Source organism: Coffea eugenioides, unplaced genomic scaffold, assembly GCF_003713205.1.
Source record: "Coffea eugenioides isolate CCC68of unplaced genomic scaffold, Ceug_1.0 ScVebR1_78;HRSCAF=398, whole genome shotgun sequence".
Lineage (NCBI taxonomy): Eukaryota > Viridiplantae > Streptophyta > Magnoliopsida > Gentianales > Rubiaceae > Coffea > Coffea eugenioides.
Genome location: NW_020864659.1, coordinates 228,949 through 235,641, shown reverse-complemented (window position 1 = coordinate 235,641; position 6,693 = coordinate 228,949). Strand labels below are relative to the sequence as shown.

At 35.7% G+C, this 6,693-nt stretch overlaps 1 pseudogene; it reads right to left on the bottom strand.

Annotated features, from left to right (window-relative positions):
• Window positions 1–3,781: 3,781 nt before the first annotated feature.
• Window positions 3,782–5,613, bottom strand: LOC113758930 (annotated as a pseudogene).
• Between the last annotated feature and the right edge of the window lie 1,080 nt (window positions 5,614–6,693).

Here is a 6,693-nt window from a genome sequence, read left to right as displayed (position 1 = left end):
TTGTTCCTTCAGAAATTCTGCAACCTTGTACATTTGACACGGACAGCAAGTGTGGTGTCTGATGCGGTATATGACCTTAATGGCAAGATTGTTTAATGTGCAACTCAGGTATTCATTCACTGAAGAAAAATAACCACTCTTGTATTTACAAAGCACAAAATGAGAGGCAGCAATCAAGAAAAAGGCAACTGCGGAAAAATTTATAAATTCTTGTGAATTATACTCTCCACCACGATCACTGCAGAAAAAATTTATGGATTTGCCTGCTTCCTTTTCGACAAGAGTCATGAAATTTTTTAATGTTGAAAATGCTTCAGATTTTTCCTGCAAAAAATAGACCCAAGTTTTTCGACTATAATCATCAGTAAACGTCATAAAATAACGTTTTCCACCATTAGATGACGGATTTATGGGTCCGCATAGATCAGAGTGAACCAACTCCAAGACATTTTTTGCTCTCCACGATTTTCCTTTTGGAAAGCTATCCCGATGTTGTTTGCCAATAACACACTCTTCACAAACTTCTGAAGGAGTTGTGATTTGAGGTAAATCAGCTACCACATTCTTTTGTTGCAGAGTTTTCAATCCACCAAAATTCAAATGTCCATAACGAAAATGCCATAACCATGCCACATCTTTCGATTTTGTCGAGAAACATGAATGAGTCAAGTTCTGCAAATAGAGTGGGAACATATGATTCGCTGTCATTTTAACTTGAGCAATTAAGCCCAACTTGGCATTTCGAATCTGACATACACCATCTTTGATTGAAATCTCGTACCCTTTTTCGAGCAACTGACCCACGCTAAGCAAATTTGTCTTTAAGTCCGGAACAAAAAGAACATCAGTAATAGTGTGGGTAGAAGAATTTTCTTTAGCTTGGATAATTACCCTTCATTTTCCCATAATAGAAATTGTAGAGTTGTCACCAAATTTGACAGTGCTACGGAATGACTCGTCCAATTCAGAGAATGCCTTCTTATCTCCACACATGTGATTGCTGCAACCGGGGTCTAAATACCACGTGTTTTGTTGAGTTTCTTCACTCATGTGGCACACCATCAAAAGAGACACTTCTTCTTCTTTTTCTGCAAAATTAGTCCTTTCTCCATTTTGTCTATTCAAATTAGTTCGACATTCGGACTGATAATGGCCATACCTATGACATTTGTAGCATTCAACATTGGACTTGTCTGCTGACTTTGGCCTTTGATTTGTTAATGGATAGCCTCCTCGTTCTCTTCTTCTTCCTTGAAATTGATTTTCTTGGTGCTGGTATTGTTGTTGTTGGTTACTACGATCATTATTTCCTCTACCTCTGCCTCTGCCTCTTCTCCATGTTGAGTGACTTTCTGCTGAAGCCACCAGTGCTTGCTCCTCTTTCTCTTGCTGGTTAATTTTTTGCTCATGAACCAACAAAGAACTTTGCAACTCATCAATTGAAATTGCATCAATATCTTTCGATTCCTCTATACAGCATACAACAAAATTTAATTTTGTTGTCATTAATCGAAGAATCTTCTCGACAATGGTGGCGTCCTTCAAATTTTCTCCATGGATCCTCATTTTGTTAGCGATTGCCATCGTTCTTGCGAAATAATCAGTGACTGATTCGCTTGATTTCATGCGTAAAGTCTCAAATTCGGTCCGAAGAGCTTGAAGCTGCACCCGCTTCAAGAATTTTGTTGGCACAACAAACACTGATGTGTTTGTAATACAACATTCTGGTCAACTTCTGTTTCATGGTTACAAATTGCCTGCCTTCAGGAGTATCTTTGATATTATGGCTTGTTCCTTCAGAAATTCTGCAACCTTGTACATTTGACACGGACAGCAAGTGTGGTGTCTGATGCGGTATATGACCTTAATGGCAAGATTGTTTAATGTGCAACTCAGGTATTCATTCACTGAAGAAAAATAACCACTCTTGTATTTACAAAGCACAAAATGAGAGGCAGCAATCAAGAAAAAGGCAACTGCGGAAAAATTTATAAATTCTTGTGAATTATACTCTCCACCACGATCACTGCAGAAAAAATTTATGGATTTGCCTGCTTCCTTTTCGACAAGAGTCATGAAATTTTTTAATGTTGAAAATGCTTCAGATTTTTCCTGCAAAAAATAGACCCAAGTTTTTCGACTATAATCATCAGTAAACGTCATAAAATAACGTTTTCCACCATTAGATGACGGATTTATGGGTCCGCATAGATCAGAGTGAACCAACTCCAAGACATTTTTTGCTCTCCACGATTTTCCTTTTGGAAAGCTATCCCGATGTTGTTTGCCAATAACACACTCTTCACAAACTTCTGAAGGAGTTGTGATTTGAGGTAAATCAGCTACCACATTCTTTTGTTGCAGAGTTTTCAATCCACCAAAATTCAAATGTCCATAACGAAAATGCCATAACCATGCCACATCTTTCGATTTTGTCGAGAAACATGAATGAGTCAAGTTCTGCAAATAGAGTGGGAACATATGATTCGCTGTCATTTTAACTTGAGCAATTAAGCCCAACTTGGCATTTCGAATCTGACATACACCATCTTTGATTGAAATCTCGTACCCTTTTTCGAGCAACTGACCCACGCTAAGCAAATTTGTCTTTAAGTCCGGAACAAAAAGAACATCAGTAATAGTGTGGGTAGAAGAATTTTCTTTAGCTTGGATAATTACCCTTCATTTTCCCATAATAGAAATTGTAGAGTTGTCACCAAATTTGACAGTGCTACGGAATGACTCGTCCAATTCAGAGAATGCCTTCTTATCTCCACACATGTGATTGCTGCAACCGGGGTCTAAATACCACGTGTTTTGTTGAGTTTCTTCACTCATGTGGCACACCATCAAAAGAGACACTTCTTCTTCTTTTTCTGCAAAATTAGTCCTTTCTCCATTTTGTCTATTCAAATTAGTTCGACATTCGGACTGATAATGGCCATACCTATGACATTTGTAGCATTCAACATTGGACTTGTCTGCTGACTTTGGCCTTTGATTTGTTAATGGATAGCCTCCTCGTTCTCTTCTTCTTCCTTGAAATTGATTTTCTTGGTGCTGGTATTGTTGTTGTTGGTTACTACGATCATTATTTCCTCTACCTCTGCCTCTGCCTCTTCTCCATGTTGAGTGACTTTCTGCTGAAGCCACCAGTGCTTGCTCCTCTTTCTCTTGCTGGTTAATTTTTTGCTCATGAACCAACAAAGAACTTTGCAACTCATCAATTGAAATTGCATCAATATCTTTCGATTCCTCTATACAGCATACAACAAAATTAAATTTTGTTGTCATTAATCGAAGAATCTTCTCGACAATGGTGGCGTCCTTCAAATTTTCTCCATGGATCCTCATTTTGTTAGCGATTGCCATCGTTCTTGCGAAATAATCAGTGACTGATTCGCTTGATTTCATGCGTAAAGTCTCAAATTCGGTCCGAAGAGCTTGAAGCTGCACCCGCTTCAAGAATTTTGTTGGCACAACAAACACTGATGTGTTTGTAATACAACATTCTGGTCAACTTCTGTTTCATGGTTACAAATTGCCTGCCTTCAGGAGTATCTTTGATATTATGGCTTGTTCCTTCAGAAATTCTGCAACCTTGTACATTTGACACGGACAGCAAGTGTGGTGTCTGATGCGGTATATGACCTTAATGGCAAGATTATTTAATGTGCAACTCAGGCATTCATTCACTGAAGAAAAGTAACCACTCTTGTATTTACAAAGCACAAAATGAGAGGCAATGCTCAGCAATCAAGAAAAAGGGAAACTTCTACGTTTTCCGCACAATGGAAAAGTTAAAATTTTTAAAGAGAGTCGCGTTCAAAGGATGCTATAACCATCATCTTCGCTCGTTCCAATGAAACACACGATTGCTAGAACAAATGTGAAAAAGGATGAGAGCTCCATTGCCATTGCCCCCCACCCAATTACTCCAGCATGCTTTAAGATGATTGGTATTGCTATGCTACCAATAGCCGAAGCCCCAGTTAAGAATTTGGTCACATCCGCTCAGCTGTTGCCACATTGTTCATGAAAACCAAATAAGGCCAAAAAATCTATATAAATAAACTTGTATAAAAGCATCTCATCAGAGACACAGTGCGGAAGGGGAAAAAAAAACCTTACCCACTTTGAGATTCAGAGAAGAGAGATGAAGTATCCAAACCAGCCAAAAAAATTAAGGGCACATACATTATTACTGCAAGCAGACAATCGTATAATCGTCAGACACTATCGTAAGTTGTTGTACCATTTTGAGAAGGCATTGATGTAACAAAATTAACTAATTCTGAGCTACAAAGGGCTTCTTGGATTAGTTTGCAGATCAGTGCAGATACTCATCTTTTGAGACAACATTCTTAACTGTTAATCTGGTTTCCACATTAAATATGCCCAAAAGAGCAAGTTGCACGAAACTAGATTCCTATTTTATCAAAATGGCAGGAAAATTCCAAGATATCACAGTCATATGAAGAAGGCAATTATCAAGAATAGGTAATCGACATCGTGCCAAATATCTCACATTCTTGTACCTGTTAGCATTGGCCACCAATTGTTGTACAAAGCACATGCCTGCAACAAAAGTCAAAGCGATAATAAGAAGCAATGACCATGAAATAAAGGCCACAAGGCATCTTGCAGCTTCCTTATCATAGAACAAGTAATAGATATCATTATATAACTAACGCTGCAATCAACAGTAAACTTACCAATATCTGCAATACAATCCCCCCTGACTTTATGATATTAATTGGTATTTGATTGAGTTAAAAAAGAAACTTAAATTTTCCCTATGCAGTTAAAAAAGATAGCTGCAAAGATGATATAAATGAGACATTAAATTAATTGACAAAGTGAAGGGCATAGAAATAAGCCATGTCATGATTGAGTGGTACAGCTATTCCAACAAATTTGTAATCCTTAATTGTAAAGAAAATTGATTATTTTTAATTTACTCCTTACCATTTTCTGCAATTCCTTTTTTTTTTTTTGCTAAATTTGCATGCTGTTCATAGACCTCTTAAATCAATACAGTTCACATTTCTTTGATATTACAAATACTAATTGGTCAGCAGAAATTAGTTCCATAGAGTTGGTTTTTTATTTCTTCGTCAATGAAATCAATAATGTCCTTCCCCTTGTAAAGAACTCACAGTCTTTTTTTTTTTTTTGTCACTTATCATCATCTACGTCTACACCTACTCTTAGTTCTAATCTAACCTATACAAGGGGAGGGATCACAGGATCACAGGGAATCATGGGAACTAAATCACCATCGGACCATAGAGTGCAAAGCACCCACATGAATCTTAAACACAGCCACATTAGGTGGCCACCTATGATGGAAGGCAAAGGTTGAACTTTTAATCTCCTATCCCACACTAAAAGTGATGGTCAATTCCACTAAAGGAAGTTGTTTAAAGAACCCACAGTCGAACGATGCTCCTTTTTATCTTTATCCGACCCACGGTTGAAAGAAGGTCCCGAAGACATGTGCACAGTCTTCTTAATAGCTTCCATGATTTTATATTGTGGGAGGTAAGGCAGCTTCGTCCCACCCCCTCCCACTTCCCCTGTCCCCGTCCCCGTCCCCGTCCCCGTTCCCATCCTGCTTTCCTGCTTTTCTGACGGGCTAATAAAAATTTATTATATAATTTTATTATAATTAAATTTTAGTAAATAATCAAATATTAAAATATCAATACATCATCAAATTATTATTCATTATAATTTGAAACTTATAAAAATAATCAAATAAAAATTGTTGAATACAATCCAATATGATAAAATAAATATAATTAAAGTAGTTAAATTTTTACTTTTGATAGAAATACAATCACTAATTTATTATTTTACTTGTGCTTTTTTTTGAGAAAAAATATTATTATATTAAGTATAATTAGAGATTTAGTATAAATATATTAGTAAATTTAATATAACTAATTAATAATTTCTATTAATATATATATTATTAATATAATTGATAGTGATATTATATAATACATATAACTAATAATATTATTATTATAAGTTTATAATTAATTAAATTATATATTTTATATATAATTATATGCACATATATATTTATTTTTTTTAAACGGATGCTGAGGCGGGGCAGCCTCCTGCGGGCCATCCTGTTGCCATTCTTAGTCTTGAGTTGCTTTTTCTGTTCCACTCCGAAGAAATTCACTTTCCACTGCATCACAGTCTATTACTCTAGAAAGAAATCTATGAGACATTATATTCATGTCAGAATTTATTATTGTAAAAAGAGTTCTCTTTATTATCTTTTTTTTTCATTTTCTCACAAAAAGCAGAAAATTCAACTCTACAATAAGAATAGGAATGAAAAGTATACTAGTTGGTAGACAACTCCAGTTCTTTAGTGACTAATAATGAGATTGGCTTTTATGTTCAGATAGCTATACATATGTTATAATGTATCAGCAAAATCATCTTAAAATCTTTATCATTTTTTTTCTCTATTAATTATTTATCATTTAGTCTGGTACTAGCTATGGGGGAAAAAATCCAATATCACGATGTTTAGTCAACCACCAAATTAGTGTATTAACTTTCTTGTGAAACACAAATTCCACTAACTATTAACTTTGGAGGTTAGGTTTATGTTCCTCAAAAATCAACTCCATTATTCTCCATTCTATGGATCAAGAATCAAATTTTATC